General features: G+C 42.9%; 1 pseudogene; it reads left to right on the top strand.

The window, feature by feature from the left end:
* The first annotated feature begins 253 nt into the window (after window positions 1–253).
* Window positions 254–724, top strand: LOC107545426 (riboflavin kinase pseudogene; annotated as a pseudogene).
* The last annotated feature ends 17,239 nt before the right edge of the window (window positions 725–17,963 follow it).

The raw sequence follows: 17,963 nt of genomic DNA, 5'->3' as shown, positions 1-17,963 counted from the left end.
AAACTCATCATCGCAAGTTAGAACCAGGGGCAAAATTAGGGAAGCTGCCAGTAGAGACCATGTTCACGGTGGGGGATACTGACCATAATCAAGATGCCAGTTCTCTCTAAATTTATCTAGAGGCAGCTTCCGTTGGGTCGGCAGCATTGGGAGCTTGCCCCGGTGCGTCCCCGGAGCCTGCCGGGCCCGCTGTCCTCCCGCCCGGCCCGCGGGCCGAGCTCCTGCGGCCTGCGTGGCAAGCGGACTGGGCCCCATGAAGCACCTGCCCTTCCTCTGCCGCAGCCAAGTGGTGCGGGCCTCTGGCCGCGGCTCCAAGCAGCTGGGCATCCCCACAGCTAACTTTCCTGAACAAGCGGTAGATAATCTTGCAGCTGATGTGTCCACCGGCATCTATGACGGATGGGCCAGTGTTAGGAGTGGAGATGTCCATTAGACGGTGGTGAGCATAGGATGGAACCCACACTACAAGAATACAAAAAAGTCGGTGGAAACTCACATCATGCAGACCTTCAAGGAGGACTTTCGTGGGGAAATCCTCAATGTGGCCCTTGCTGGCTACCTCAGACCAGAAAAGAACTTTGATTCTCTAGAGTCACTTATTTCAGCAATTCAAGGTGATATCGAGGAAGCTAAGAGATGACTAGATTTACCAGAACATTTGAAACTCAAAGAAGACAATTTCTTCCAGATTCCTAAAAGCGAAATAATGAATGGCCACTGGTGAAAAATCATCGTCCTCACTGACTCATTTGCTGTTCTCTAGTGTTTTGCTGCTCATGACTATGTAGTTTCATCTTGATTGTATTTTAAGAACCAAAAATTTTTCTGTAGCAGTGAATTAGTTTAAACAGTACAACGTAATTATTGTGCTTCATGTTCAATTAAACCCACCATGCTGTAATACTAAAAAGATTTGTTTTAAAAATCAAGATTCTTTTTATGTAATATGTTGACTAAAATTTACCACTAGAAAGGTCTTAACTGTCTTAAAAGGAAATGAAGTGAATAAAGCTATGGGTAAAAAGGCAAGTCACTAGTTTGAGACGAAAATGGATTCTCATGGTAAAATACTAGCACACATGTGCTTATATAGCGTGTGCTGCTACACAGAAGGTTGTAAAAGTAAATGTATTAAACAGGTTTGATAGTTTATTATAAACCTAAGGGGGAAAATTCATACTTGATATTTTTGATATTTGGTGCATTAATATATTACTACAGACATGAAGACTCACTTGATATTTTTGATATTTGGTGCATTAATATATTACTACAGACATGAAGACTCACTTGATATTTTTGATATTTGGTGCATTAATATATTACTACAAACATGAAGACTCATGAAATTTAGTCATTTCCTTGATGAGGTCAACTTGTCATATTGTTGCCCTGCTGGCGTGGCTCCATCGGTTGGGTGTCGTCCTGTGCACTGAACGGTTGCATCAGGCAGCTGATCCATGCTTCACTCTCTCACATCAATGTTTCTCTTCCTCTAAAAATCAATGCAAAATATCCTGTGGGATTTTTTTGTTTGTTTTTTTACAGCTGCCTCAGTTCTGATTGTCTGGATTCCCTCTACCTGTCAGGGTTTTTTTGGTTTGTCTTTTAAAATATTACAATGAGTGTGTTTTTTTGAAAAAAATAAAATAAATTAAAATAAATAAATAAGTTTATCTATAAACTCAATAAGATTAACTTGAAATTTCATTAAGGCTTTGTGTGAAACTTACCATGCCAAAGTTCAATTTCACTTGGAAGAGCAAAGAACCAAGAAATCAAAAAATTCTTATGAAAAAAATAGAGGCTGTTTTTACTGTAAAAAATATTACTACAAATTCTAATGACTAAGAAAGATATTGTGATTTTGACACAATAAAGACAAAAGATAGTTCAATCATATTAGAAAATAAATATGGAAACACAATGTATCACCGGAGCTATCACTACCAATCAGTATGAAAGAAAGAACTATTCAATAAATGCTTTGGGGTCAATTAGCTATCCATATAAAAAATGATCATTTAGATTCCTAAATTCACACTATACATAAAAGTCTATTTTAGGTGAACTAGGCGGTCACCTCTGGGGACACTGGAGCGGAAATCAATCAGAAAGAAGAGACATAAAGCCTCAGCTCTACCTGTAAAATGTTTTATGTTGTATGTCCAAAATCTAAGACAAACATAACAATGTTATTTGTAAGATCTAGCTAGCGGTAATTAAGTATTCATCTTATTTTCAGGTTTTGTATATTTGGAATAATTTCATGGGAAGTAAAATACCTTTGGTGTTTAATAAACATGCATGGTTCTGAAATTATAATAAATAAAACTTTTGGTATGAGACAATGGGTTCTATCCACGCACTTCATTAAAAATGTTAAAAACAAAGGCACGGGAGTCTATACTTTCCGTTTCAGATGAATAAATTCTAGAAATCTGCTGCGCAACACTGTTCCTATAGTTGACAAGACTGTATTGTGGATTTAAAAATTCATCAAGAGGATAGATTTCACATTAAGTGTTCCTACAATATAAATAATAAATTAAATAATAAATAAATAATAAATAAACAGGAATTGTAGCAGAAATTACTAAATGCCCTCTAAACAGCTCCCGTTAAATGAAAAAATTGTTCTCTGCATTCTTACTAAAATGCACATGTAAGGGTGACATGCAGAATCCTTATAATTTAATCCAATCTATTGCTCCCCCTTTTATATGAAACTCATGAATTATCTACTGATAAAATATTGCTGACAGATATTCCTTTTATCCTTAGACCAAACCATGCTCCTTCTCTGACTTGCTTAATTTATCATAATAAGGTGATAGTCCCAGTGATGAGACTTTTTTTTTACTAGCCCCTCAATTTGCTGTTTTAGATAAGGTCCGGTTATTAGCATCCTGAGAGCCCCCCAAACAGGAAACCATCAGTGGGGTTGCAGGCCCACCAGTACCCACTGGGCTCTTTCCCAGGGCATTCTTTAGGTGACTCCCGCTGCGCTCTCCCTCCCCGGTGGGAAGGTGGGAGCCAACGAGCAAATGGGCAAATGGGCAAAAGGGGGCGCTAGGACTGAAGAGAGACGCAGACTGCGAGGTGGCAAGCGAGAAATGGCTGGCTCCCTCCCAGCCTCCACGAGGAGAGCAGAGCCGGAGGACACACGGGTAATGTCCCAGAAAGACCATCTGGACCCTTCTGAACAGCCTGGAACTTTGGCCAAATTTTACGCTGAACACATTAACAAGGGTAAACACAAAAGTCTGGAATTGGATGCAAACATCCCAGTGCCACACGTACAGGGTAAGGACTACATGAATTAGCAGCCTGGTATGACATTTTTCAAATTTGTTTAATTGGCCAGGGACTCATTATCAGCAAACGGTCATTTATGGCTGAAAAAAATTAAAATGCTACTGCAGTTTTAGAGAGACTCTAAGAGGAAGAGAGTCGTCCTGGGGCACAATACCTGGGGTGTTATATCTAATTCTGGACACCATGTTTTAAGAGTTGCTTGGACACATTTAAAGAACAGTAGAAATGATTAGGAGACCAATAACCACTTTATGAAGGTCCTATGGACGTAAGCCAGGAGCGCCATCAAAGGCATCTGAATCCTTCTGGTTGCTGAAAACATCTGTGGTCACGTTAAACAGCTGCGGGCTGTTTGAGTCATGGAGGGCCCACAGTAAAAAGGATTTCTTATACTGGTATTATAGAGAGTGACTGCTAATCTTCCTAAAATATAAACCTTTTTTCCTAAGATTCACCCAATTGATATAGATCAAGTGCCTAAGAATAAATAAAAATAGAATTTACTTTTAAAAGATTAAATATACCAAGGGGCAGCATGGCAGAACTGGGGGGAGGGGGAGTGATGGAAATGTCCTGCATAAATTTTACTGCTTGTAAATTATAAAATAAAGCATTAGTCAAAATATTCTAAGTTTCAAATCAAACAAAGCTACTTTTGTCCCAAGAGAGCTTCTGGTTTATACCATTCAATACACTGATTCCAGAGCGGAATTCCAGAAGCAATTCATGAGAACCCAAGCACTGAGCCTTTCCGATGTCCTTTGGGCGGTTGAAGTTCATGCTGGAGGTATTGCGAAAGATAATGCCCATTGAGGTCTTTCCAGGTTCACTCCTGAAGGGGGTGCTGATTCTCACACTTACGTTCTGGGCTGGAGAAGAGAGGCCAGCTTCTCCACGCCCGCACGGCCCAGGACCTGGTGGGACCCCATTGCACAGGGACCGGAATATGCTAAGACGTATGGACTACCCAGGCTGGCCTCTCAGTTTCTAAACTGCCTAACCTATCTAAACTGGAAAAGTAAAAGAAATAAAAAAGAAAGAAACATACACTTACCCTTTTCTTCCTTTTGCTTCTTCCCCTCCGACCCTAGAAATTATTTATGATTGAGTTTCTAGGATCTTAGCCTGACCTGGAAGTCTGGACACAAGACCATTTATTTGCCTAGAAAAAGAAAGAAACCTGTTTCTGCATTCATAGGAGCTTAGACCTACATTTTCAATGTGAAACAATTCTCATTTTATATCTTTGTCGTATATGATGTTTCGACAGAGAAGAAAGCATAATAAAACATAAGAATCAACGTGAAACTATTCTAACTAGTTTGTGCAATTTAACGACACTGAGAGTGTTCAGTTATGAAGCCTACAGATGGGATGTTTCACATTCAGCCTGTGATTTCCAAATTGTAGATCTGGCCAGAGCACCTCACAATCTTAATGCCATTGCTACCTGACACGTGAGCAGAAGAGGCTGCCTGCCGTGGAAGGGGCTTTTGTAAACAAGAGCCTCAATGTGTCACCATGTCACTAGGAAGAGGTGCCACCTAGCCCCCGCTCCAGGTAGGCCAGCCCTCGGAGCCTAGAGCTCCTCGCCTCCTAAACAAGGCGTCTGGGAGGCTCTTGCTTGACTTGGCTCCTGCCTGCTCCACCATGCTCTCTGGAAGCTGCAAGATAGAACTGCCCAGCTACCTGAAACCAGACACCTGCCACTATGAGATTATCAAACAAACCTCTTCAGGCTTTACAAACACTTTACCACTGTCATGGGCAGAAGCCTAAGCCCCACAAGTCAGCCATCGTCACCCAAACCACTAACCACATGCACCAAAGTGGCCCCATTTCCCTTCCACGGCACCCTTCCAAGCCCTGCCAGGGTGCTCCATGGAACTCACGTGCATCCTCAGAACCTCCCTTCATTCTCCAGCTCCTCTGTAAGCCTGCTCTCTTCTTCCATGCCCCAGCCCGAAACTGGTTGTTCCATGAAGACATCTCTTTCTCTTTCCCCTCTGCCCTCTGGAGTGACGGCTATCTCTTCTCCCTTACCCCACGTCGCTTGAGGTCTGGAACCGGGGTACTGTGCTTCCATCTTCCCATTGCAGAGATAAAGTTCAATTTTCATCCCTAAACCTTTTGCTCCCCCAGGTTTTCTCAGCCCTGGAAATAGCCAAAATATCTACCAGATATTTCAAGTCAAAACTCTGCCACCACCTGGCTTTCGTGGCTCAGCGGGTGAGCATCGACCTGTGATTAGGAGATCGCAGTTCGAGAAATTTTTTTTTTTTTAAATACTGCCACTGACCTTTGACACCCTTCCTTTATCATACCTGCTTTCAATTCTGCCTCCACAACATGTCCCAACTCTGGCCTATTCTCTCCACTCTTAACCACCTCCTGTCCGTTTCCCCTCTGTGGCAATCTTTCTTTTCAATGGCTGTGACATCACATCTCCCCGCTCCTTAGAACTCACCAAGAGTTATATTCCTTACCTTACCTTGCAAATCCTTGTGTGATCTGGGCCCTGCCTACCTCTCTGTCCACTTCCAGCCCTGTCCACTGTAGTGGGTTGAATTGTGTCCCCCAAAAATATGTTGAATCATTTACCAACCTTTCCCATACCTGTAAATCTGAACTTATTTGGAAACAGGATCTTTACAGATGTAATCAAGTTGAGATTACATCATTACAGTATGCCCTAATCCAAAGACTGACTCCTTCCAAGAAAAAGAAAGCCACATAAGGACAGGAAAAACACCATGTGAACATGAAGGCAGAGATCGGGGTGCTAAATCTACCAGCCGAGGAAGACCAAAGATTTCCAGTAACCACCAGAAGCTAGAAAGAGGCAGGGCAGAACCCTCCCCTGGAGCCTTCAGAGGAAGCATGGCCTGCTGACACTCCCTTCAGACCTCTGGCCTCCAGAACTGGGAGACGGATACATTCCCATTGTTTTAAGCTACTCAGTTTGTGGTCATCGGTTACAGAAGCCCAAGGAACCCGACACACCCACTATGCTCGAGTCGCATGGATTCCTTCTGGTTCCTTAAACACACCGGGCTTATTCCTGACCTAGGGGCTCTAGTCTAAGTGTTCTCTTTGCCCAGACTGTTCTTCTCCCTTTCTCCCTATTTTCATGACACCCCCTGCTTGTCATTCAGCTCTCAGCTTAAATGTCACCTCCTCTGTTACCAATCACTCAACCCCAAAGAGCCACCTCATCTCTTCTTGTTACATTAACCTCTTTTAGTTTTCTGCATAACGTGTAGCTATCTGATATTTTACATGGTTATATTTCACCTGTCTCCCCACAGTAACACTTACTCCATGAGAACAGTGACCTTGCCTATCTTATTTATTCCTGGTGCCTCCACAATGCTTTGTATCTAGTAGAGAAACTGACCAACTGGTCCTCGTTTGCCCAGGAGTGTCCTGGTTTTACACCTCAAGACTCATGTCCCAGGACACCCCTGTGTCCTGGGAAAACTGGGGTGTCTGCCTTATTAGAAGATACTGTCAACCCAATTACCATTAAACATTGGAAACTGAATGAATGAATGAACCTTTTAAAGAACTAAAGTTCTTACTTTCTAAAATCTAACATAAAGGGAAAGAGGTTTCGCCACAAGAATTCTTGTTTGTAGTCGAGATTTACTGCTCTGATTATTACAGAAATTGAAACTTGCTTCGGGAAACAGTTTTGAAAGCAGAGGTTATGATTTTTTAAAATGTTATCCTCTCTTATCCCCAGAGATCAAGGTAGTTCAATCTGATCTTGGCAAGACATCATACTATGCCTGTAACCTTGGAAGCATATCCAGCCAACATTTAGAGAGAGAGAAAGGGGATGGAGAGAAAGGAAAAGACATGGGTGGGTCAGAAAATGAGTCGATGTGTCATACAGCGCACCGAGAGGTAGCCAATTTGATTCCCGGCCAAGGCACATGCCCAGGTTGCCGGCTCTATCCCCAGTAGGGGGTGTGCAGGAGGCAGCCATTTGATGTTTCTATCTCTCTCTCCCTCTAAAAATCAATAAAAACATTTTTTCTTAAAGAGTTGATGCAACCAGAGACCGTGTACCATAAAAACCAGTTGAAGGTGACAGACTGTCAGGCACGTTTAAAGTACTCTCGTGGTAGATCATTTGTCTTAGGCTAATGCAGCTGACTGCAGGAGAGGAACTCAAGGTTACAAGTGGGACATATGTGTGAAGAACTTGAAATTTTTGCCTGCTTTCAGCATTTTTCAAGAGACTTTCAATAGCTTTGAAGTTATTCAAAAGGTTCTGGGTTCCTATGCCCATGACTCATAACAGTTTCAGACTAGCAGGCTGCTTTCCCTTGAATATACTCTGTTTCTTTCTTTGACTTGATAGGCTCTGGTTGCAGGAAAGTCAAATGAAAAGTAGCTACTTTTTAGGGGGGGAAAATGTTTCTTAAAGTATCTTTACACAGTGGGGGTTTTTCTGATATTTTTCTATACATTCATCCAATATCTCATGAAAGGTAAACAAAGGCAAGTAGAGGAAGTTTCCATATAATTAAATGTATTACAGATATGCCATAACTGTATTTATTTTTGAACACTTTGAATAAAATGCTTTCTAAAATTCGTTTTATGCTTTACTCATTTTTATAGTACAAAATCCAATTTAATCTTTCCTTCACATTCAAAAACACTAGTTGTTTTCTTGAGCAATGAATGAGTAGGGAGGCATTCTCGGGAGCCACGCTGAAAGCTGTCCATTCGCTTAGGATCTTATCTGCTTTTCCGGGAGGCTGTTTGGTTATTTGAATGCGAAGGAGTGGTGAAACTTGTTGACTTGTTTATTTAAGGGATGCGTTTTTGTACATGTGTTTGTTTCTCAGATGTGTTTCTGAATCGGCATGAGTCAAGGGCCTGCAGAAAGTGTACAACAATTAGGACAGGGCCACACGAGGGCAGGCTGGGTTGCGGGAAAGTGGAGGTCCGGCGTCTGTGGAGTTCTCTACAAACACCTGCAATGAATTCAGTCCTCTCTCCTTTAGGATCAAAAAAAGCAAGAGACCCTTCGAAACTGTCCTTCTCCACAGTGTGTTGGTGCAGAGTCACGAAGTAAAGTAAGTAGTCTATTTTTCATTTCAGAGAGACACTGTACATAGTGTTAGAAGCACAGACTCAGCCAGCCTGGCTAAGTTCTGCAGAACTGGGGGCAATTGAATCCCCATATGCTCACTCCCTCATCTATGAAATGGCTCATAATAGTACTAACCTCGTAGAGTTTTCAGGAAGAAAAGCATGAGTCAGTAGGTGCAAAGCACTTAGAACGGTGTCTGGCACAGAGAAAGTGCATTTATTATACAAGCTACATTATAGTAAAAAACATTTGAAGGCAGTGTGGCTTTGGTCCATAGTCCTTAATGGAATATGTCATTATTGTTTCCTGTTTCCAAATGCGTCTCTTGGTGTGTAAGTCTGCCCAGGGCCAGCTTCAGGGATGTGCAACCTGGGCAGGCCCCCATGCCCCTCTCAGAAAGGCCCCGAGCTGGACCTGATCTCAGCTGTCACTCAAAATTCTTAATGCTTTCTGAAAAAGGGGTCCCCATTTTCATTTTACAAAGGACCCTGCAAATGATGTGACACATCCTGATGCTGACTTCCTAAACTCCCTCTTCAGTTCTCTTGGTTCTTTTAAGCCCAGAGGCCCTGAAGTGGTGGTGCCCCTCCCCCCCCAGCCCTCAGGTTTCGAGGTCGGAAACCTCACTGAAACTCCCCCAGGCACTCTGTGCGTCTCTGAGCACAGCTCCCAGCAGGCCACAGCGGGGACACGGAGACACGGACTTCGCTTTCTTTCTTGCCTCTTGTAAAGGGGCTGCATCTGTGAATCTTTGTGTACAGAGACAAAAAGAGTTCCTCTTTTTTGCAAACACCACCTCACCCAAAACTATGCTTCGGTCAGTACCACATCCCCCAGGGGTTAAACCTCAGGCGTTCAAGTCCAGAGTTTCTCTTCTTCCCTTCGGACCTCTTTCTTCCTTAGCAGATGGCAGCGTAAAGCAGTAGCAGGGTCTTTCATTCAAGCTGCACAACCTCAGACAGGCAAGTCGTTTAAGCTTCCTTCGTGTCACTTCCAAATTGTTTTCAAATGAGGATGTCGCTAGTTGCCAGATACAGGGACTTATGTAAGAGCTTGTTATCATCTGGCCGGTGGGAGCCGTGGGCAGTCACAGCCTGAAATAATTCCCCTGAGGATGGGTCATAAAGCAGCTGGCTTCATTATCCCAGTGGAAAAATTGGGTGCCGGGCACACTGAGTTACTCCGTGAACGTTTCCAAGTAAAGGTTAAGCACAGGTACACATACAAATTAAATCATTACTTATTGGGCATCTTCTTTGAGTCAGCTGCAGAAAAGGCCCTAAGAAGTGGAATAAGAAACATGCATCTTCCTCACAGGGCTCACGCGGTATGTAGGGGCGACAATTAAGGGGTAAATAACTACCACACAGAATCGGATGTGTTTTAGTTAAGGAAAATGCAGAAAATTCCGAGGCATCATCTGTTCTCCCACGGGGCCTTGAAGGAAGCTTCGAAGAGAAGGGTAGTGGGAGTTGAGTGTTTGGAGAGGGAGGAGGGTATTCTAGTTAGAGCAGGGGCCCAAAAGGGGGTTTGTCCACATAGGGACCTGTGGAAATAAATAAGGGATGAGTTCAGTGAGACCCATTGAGAAGATGAAGCTGCAATGACACCTCGACAGGGAGACTAAACTGGAGGATGGGATGCGGCCTGCATTCTGCAGGTGAGCCATTGGGGGACCTTACGGGTTCTTGAATGCAGGGTGCTATGATCGAAATTGTTTAAGAAGATAATCTTGGACGTAGTGTAGATTATACATTGGTGTGAGGAGATCAAGGAGGCAAGAGAACTGATTAATATTCCCAGGTATCCATCAACTGTGGAATGGATGCACAGGCGTGGCCCATCCATACATTGGAGTGTTATTCGGCCATCAAAAGGAATGAAGGACTGACACATGCCACAGTGTGGATGAACCTTGAACACGTTATGCGAAGTGAAAGAAGCCTCTCACAAAAGACTACATGCCGTATGGTTACATTAATCAGAATGCCCAGAATAGGCAAATCTGTAGAAACAGAGAATAGATTATCAGTTTCCAGGGGCTGGAGGAAGAGAGGGATGTGGAATGACTGTCAGTGGGTATGGGGTTTCTTTTTGAGTGCTGAAAATGTTCTGAAACTAGATAGTGGTGATGGTGCACAACTGTGTGAATGTGCTAAAAACCACTGGATTGTACAATTTAAATTATATTTTTTAAAAAAACTACTGCTATTGTCTAGAAGAGAATTAAAGAACTGAACAGAATTTGAACTAGAGGAAATAAAGAAGCAGGATGGGTTCCAAACTATTTAGAAGATGCATTTATAAGAAGATTCCTTTAGAAAATACGGCAGTGAAAGAAAAATAGAGCTTTCCTCGAGTCTTCTGACCAGAGGCAATAGCCAGATTGAGCTGAGACCCAGGATAGACAAAAAAAGAAATGCTCTTGCAGACAGAGAGCTGGGTTTCAGACACAGCCCAGAAGGGGGGAGCAGTGTTATACAAGATTGCATGCATCTCTGCAGCATGCGGAGATGGAGGTCAGTGACAGTCAGAAACAAGCCATTTTTGTAGACCTTTTTGAAGGCCATATTTAGCCAGAATATGTATTTTTAATTGTAACCTCCTTTCAGTTTTATTTCAAAGGGAATTTGAAACCATTAATAAAATGCATAACATACAAATGCTGTAGGATAAAAATAGAGACTGTGATTAAGGCAAAGGGATATTAATAATAATAATAGTTAACTAATAATGGTTTAATGATAACAATGGTTAAATGAAACTGGGAGATGAATACTAAGCAGCAAAGTATATCAAAAGATCTCTGATATTTGGGGGGCTGGCTGAAAAGGGGGAAGGGATTAAGAACTACAAATTTACAGTCACAAAATAGTCACGGGGATGTAAAGCACAGCATATGGAATATAGTCAAGAATATTGTAATAACTATGTATGATGTCAGATGGGTACTAGACTTATTAGGGGGTCACCTTGTAAGTGATACAGGTGTCAGCCATTACGCTGTACACCTGAAAGTGATGTAATATTGAATGTTAATTGTAATTTAATTTTTTTTTTCAATTTTTTGTTTGAAAAAAAGATCTCTGTACTTTCCGAAAGTGAGTGAAAATTGAGCTCTGAGGTTTTTTGTATCTCGGAGCAGGGACATGAAGTACGATTATTATAGAAGCTGACCTACTGGTTACAAGAATGACTGCTTAGTCACAGGGCTGGATTCATTGCCTTCCTGTTCATTGAGGTTTTGCTATGTTAGGCTTTCCTGTTTTGCTAATGAAACCACCGCCGCTGCAAGTGCCTGTGTACTCGCTGTGTACTTCTCAGTGAACAGTGCGCGGAGGAACAGGTCTGCTGGAACACAACTCACAGAACTGTGAGCTGCCAGATCTAGTAGGTTCCCGCTGCTGTGCTGAGAAGGAAAGGCCTGGGAGGCCTCCTGCAGTTGGCTTCCAGCAGCAGCATTCGGCTACCCGCCTGTGATGTTGGGCTCCAGTGCGTCTTCTTAGCAGAGCTGGGCCTCTGGATATGTCTGTGAATTAACAGAAGTGTCTTCACTCCCAGGGTCTGAACATGAACTTCAATTAGATCTAAGGAGACACCTAGTGTCTTATCCTTTCCCATCGCACCCACCCTCAATGCCCTAAAATACATCAGCAGCTAATCGGACAGCTGAAGATACAGAAGACAACGAAGCCAGCTGGCAACGAAAAATACATTTAAAATACATTGGACAGTAATATTAAATATGGGACAAATAACCTGCCAGGCCGGGCATGGCTCAGGGGTTGAGCATCGACCTAGGATCCAGGAGATCGAGGTTCGATTCCCAGTCGGGGCACATGCCCGGGTTGCAGGCTGCAGCCGATCAATGACTCTCTCATCATTGATGTTTCTCTCTCTCTCCCTCTCCTTTCCTCTCTGAAATCAATAAAGATATATATTTAAAAAAATAAAAATAAATAAATAAATATGGGACAAATAACCAAGGACACCTGGATACTCACTCTTGAGCTCAAACACGAATAACTGTGTTGATTTCTTACATCCACTCATAGGACTAAGGATTATTACCAACGCAGGGCTATTCTTGGTTTGAGATTCTACTTTAATTTGTCGCTAGCAGGTCCAAGGAGCTTTCTGTTTTTTATTGTTGACACGAGTACAGATGTCCCCCATTTCCCTCACCTTTGCCCACCTCCCTCCAGCCCCACCCCCCTCAGGCCATCACCACACTATTGTGTGTCTATGGGTCATACATATATGTTCTTTGGCTAATCCCTGCACCTTCTTTCATCCAGCCCCCCTCACACACCCGCCCCTCTGACAGCTGTCAGTCTGTTCCATGCATCTACTCCTCTGGTTCTATTTGGTTCATCAGTTTGTTCTGTTCATTAGATTCCACATGTGTGTGAGATTGTGGTATTTGTCTTACTCTGTCTGGCTTGAAGCTTTCTTTTAATCAGATGACACCATCCTTTAACTGCAGGCAGTGCCTCTTGGGTGAAACGTTTCTGTTTTAAAGGGCATCCTGAGGAAGTGGAAGAGGGTGAGAGGAAGGGGGAAGAGGAGTCAAATGGGGTTGAACCAAAAAGAAATACCTTCTAACTGGACGTGGCTGCTCAGTTCGCAAATGCCTTGAAATCCCGAACCGTTTCATCACTCTCTAGAACAGCCTCGCTACCTCGTGCCCACTTCACCCTTCCCTGACTTATTCTCTGTGTTTTAGTATTTACAAGAGTTTTCTTTTTAAGCTGCTGCATATAAAGCAGTTTACAAGTAAACCTCAGCAAACTTGTATGAAAGCGCATGGGCCGTCGGGCACTGGGAAGGCACCGGATTCAGATCCTACCCTGCACTTACCCGGCGCGGCGCTGCAGAGGGCTGAGCGGCCCTTGCTCCTGCTCTCAGTCTCCTGAGGCGTAAGGGGAGCTGTTGGAACAGATGGCTTCCGGCCCCCGTTTAACTTGAACTTCCTCTGATAACCTAATGTAGAGTTGTGACTAAGAGTAAGGTTGCTGGGCCTGGCGGGCATGGCTCAGTGGTTGAGCATCGACCTATGAACCAGGAGGTCAAGGTTCAATTCCCGGTAAGGGCGCGTGCCCGGGTTGCGGGCTCGATCCCCAGCAGGGGTCCTGTAGGAGGCGGCCGATCAATGACCCTCTCATCATCGATGTTTCTGTCTCTCTCTTCCTCTCTCTAAAATCAATTTTAAAAATTTTTAAAATAAATAAAATCAGTATGGTTTATAGGGGGTGCTTCTGTAACAGCTCAGGAAGTACTAATGGAGAGCGACTGTGCTAGGGACCACGGGAGGCCCTGAAGGGGCAGAGGGAAGGCATTGTCACGCTACTGACCCTTAGCACCCCTCCACCCACGGGATGGCTGCTGCGCTAAGCTTGTGTGATACTCAAAGCCTGCGAAAAATATTAGCCAGCCATGAAAAGGAGCGAAATTCTGGTGTATGCTACAGCGTGGATGCAAAACAGTGAAACAATAGGAAAACACTGAAACACTCAAACTTGAAAACATTAGGCTGAGTGAAATAAGCCAGCCACAAAAGGACAAATATTTACGTGATTCCATTTCTACGAGTTACCTAGAATAGTCAAATTCATAGACACAGAAAGTAGGATAGGAGTTATCACAGGTTGAGGGAGGAAGGAAGGGGAGTTAGTGTCTAACGGGTGCAGAGTTGATTATGTTGGGGATTAAGAAAAAGTTTTGGAAATTGACCGTGGTGATTGTTACACAACATTATACATGGACATCGTGTCACTGAATTGCTCACCTACAAACGGTTAAGATGGTAAATATTATTTTACTTTACCATGATTGAAAAAAAACAAAGCCATAAAGCAGTAGCCAGGGGACTAAAATTCAGTTTCTCAGAGAAATGAGTAGCTTCAAATCCAACTTAAACAATAATTAAACAACAGGCTTGGGTACCACTCACATCAGCTTCTAGGGAGCGGTGATCTTTGGGATGATGGAAAGAATAAAATGATCAGTGGAGAGCAACTTCTACTACCTCCGCAACTCTATATTTTTGTTTTCAATCTTCACTTGAGGATATTTTTTCCATTGCTTTTCAGAGACAGTAAAAGGGGGAGAGAGAGAGAAAGAGAGAAACATCTATGGGAGAGAGACACATCGATTGGTTGCCTCCCACATATGCCCCAACCCGGGGCCGAAGTATGTGCCTTTGGCCGGAATTGAACCCTGGACCTTTCAGTCCACGGGCTAACACTCTAACCACTGAGCCAAACCAGCTAGGATTATAACTCTATTTTTTATTTTTTTTTGTAACTCTATTTTTTAATAAAATCTGAACAAAATATGGCAAAGTGTTATGTTTAACCTCTGTGGTTGTTTTAAGTGTGTTACATCATTTCCTGCACTAAATAAATATTTCACCCCTTCAGCTTCTCTCCGCCAATCTCCAGCACCCTCATTTCCTGCTGATGACCTTGCTTCATCTTCCCAGAGAACACTGTCTCAACCAGAACTTTCTGGGCCTCCCTGGACCACAGCCACCCACCCGCCAGCATCTAGACCCAAGCACTCTGCTTTCCTGCCGATTACCATAGAGGCACTTCCTCACTCAATTCCTTGTCTGTCGCTAGGTCCCATTGCCTGTTGTTTTTTCAGGGCTCTCCCTGCAGGGATTTTCTATTATCTGTCTCCTCTGCTCGAACATACTCTCCATAAAGGCGGGGGTCTCGTCTAGTTCATTCTCTGCTGTCTGCCAAGCACGGAGATCACCGGGTGACATGTAGTAGACTCTTAACAGACGTTTATTAAACGAATGGATATATTCCTTTTGCACAGGTTTGAAATAGTTCAGTATTTTTTAAAATATTTAAATAAAAAAATAACTTCAATGCACGAAATATTCAGAAGAGAGGTTTACCTCTGTTATCCCATAAACCACTTGAATGTCCCAGAAGGGCCAGCATTTCACCATCCAAGCCACATCTCCCAGAAGTCACACACAAAATACTTTGTTTTCCATATCCCCCATCTCTCTTTCAGAAATAGGCCTATCTCCCCTCCCATAGCACAATGTCTCTGGACCTCCAGACACCAATGAATTTATGCAGGAGGTTACCTTTCAACTCTCAAGAAATCTGAAAGTCAGAGACAAAATTGGAGCCATCAAAATACAATGGGTTAAAATCTGAATGCTCCTCTTTAGACCCCAGAAAGTGCCAAGGTAACTTCCCTATGGCTAATTATAATAGGAAACACCTTTCATCTGAATGATGACATATGCCTTGTTTCTCAAAACACTGAACAAAACATAAGCTGAAAGCACAGGAGCAATTATTCTTCGCTTGGCCTCTGTACTTCCTGCCGCCAAAGCGGAGCCTAAAAATCATCATTAAAGGCTGCTTTTGCTTCTGACCCACACTCTGCAATGATCAGTCGTAAAACTTGTAGGGAGCTTGGCTATGCTGGTGTTGACAGTGACAGAAAGGTGAACAAGCGTGTGTCCCAGGGGAGGTCTCATTCAGCCACATTGCACAGATGCGCTTTTATGTTAAAATCTCCCACTCTAATAAGTGGCTTGATTAAAGATTGAGACTTGGAACAGTGTTTTATAATACATTCTAAGTTACTATTAAGAGCCTTTTTAGCTTGAATGTGAGCTAACAAGAATTAAATTTTACTTTTAAATACCACGTTTCAGCTCAGGGGCTAGTGACTCCATTGTCTCATAAACTTAGTATTGGGGGAAGAGTCTAAGGAGGCTTTTGTTCCCTTTGGCACATGGTGCTTTGATGTAGGAGCAGCCTTGTGTTCATGGGGGGGAGGACAGATAAGCTTTACGGTTGAAGCACGAAATTTCTCATCTAGACAAAATTCTGTTCCATGACCTAATTTAGGGGAAATCCAGACCCAGGCATCAGGGCGGCTTATTTAGACTCAAGGATTCTCACTACTTCTCTGGGCTCGTCCTCGATCTAAGGTATTAATCACTGCTTTCGCTTCTCTGTAGCTCAGTTTCTACATCTACACCAGTGCCCCCCGAGTTCTCCAGGGAGAGGATTCAGTGTCCCTCTGGAGTTCCTGCGGCAGCTCAAACCATGAACATTGGTCAGAAGTTGAAGCCTGTCATGGCTGGTGCCACAGAGTGATTTGTGTTCGTGAACTTCCTTGTTCTTGGCGAAATTTTTCTATTTCTCTTTTATCAGAACAAGTATTTACAGCAGAGACCCACGTGTGGTTCTCATTACAACAGGAAGGCACGCAAAGTGAAAATCAATTATCGCAAAGGATGTTAAGAAACGGGGCAAATTTCTCTTCAAACTACCTTACAGTTTAATCAAGTGCTCATTTTTATAAACCCAAGTCAAGTCAATGAGTCATAATAAGCCTTTTAAAGGTTAGTTATCTTTTTCAGTTACTATTAAAAAGGAAAAATATCTCATGTTTTCACTGATAAAGATGAGCTCATTTTAATGTACAGTTGATATCGGAGTACTATAGATTAACAAATGAACATTAACTTCTATATTGGAGACATGTATGTGTATGTATATATACACATATGTGTGTGTATATATGTGTGTGTGTGTGTGTGTGTATATGATTTGTCTTAATGTTTCATTATGAGGGCAATAAAGGCCTTCAAATTAACTCATATATATACTTTGTGTTCGCTCTACAAAGACATTTCCAATAGAATGCTTTTTAAGAAATCACTCAAATACCCTTTTGAGATTGCTAAGACCTTTATCAATTTGTGTCCCATCTTAGCAGAGATTATATCCTGCTCCTTTTTGTATTTTTGGTAATTATCAGGATCCAGGGCATATATCTGACAACCATAAACATCTGCTGAGCAAAAATGCAAGAACATGTTGACATCAGCAAGCCACACTTAGAAATCTGCCTCCCTCTTTAGTACACAAATTTCGGACCTGCACAAATGAGCACCAATTTGATATAGAAAACTTGGCCCTTAATGTACTTCCCTTAAGAGTGATTTGTAGTTTATCTCACTGCTTTTATGGCAGGTCACCAGTGGATTCGGGTTTTCCTATCTTTTCCCCCTTCCCCACAGGTCTTCCTCAGGGGCCATGTCCAAGGAGATGTCTTTCTGTCTACGTTGGCTTAGTCCATCTACAGAGATGTCCTAAAAGACTTCTACCGGCAGCAAGTGCAAGAAGATTGTCAACGATGAAGGGAAAGATGGGCCCAGTCTTCTGCTAAACAGGAACTACCTTCCCACTACCAGGGGAAGGGCTGAGGCCCTAAGACTAGAAATCGTCGGAAAACTGAAGACACACGAGCAGCTCCCTACAGTGCAAGAACGCGCAGCCCCTGAAGTCAGAGAAAGTGGATGTAAACCCCGATGCTCACTGTCATTGCTGATGAGAATTAGGACTCAGAGCGTCATTAACAGCCAGCAGCTCAGGCTGCGCTACTTGGGATTAAAACTGACTGTTTAACGCTTCTCCAAATCTCTTTCAAAGTAGGGACCTTTGTGATTTACCATGTTTCACTATCCAGGGAACAATCTAGAGATGAC

This window comes from Miniopterus natalensis, chromosome 7 (assembly GCF_054644295.1).
Source record: "Miniopterus natalensis isolate mMinNat1 chromosome 7, mMinNat1.hap1, whole genome shotgun sequence".
NCBI classification, from domain to species: Eukaryota; Metazoa; Chordata; class Mammalia; order Chiroptera; family Miniopteridae; genus Miniopterus; species Miniopterus natalensis.
Note: the sequence above shows the minus strand (reverse complement) of the source record. Positions and strands in the feature narration are given on the sequence as shown.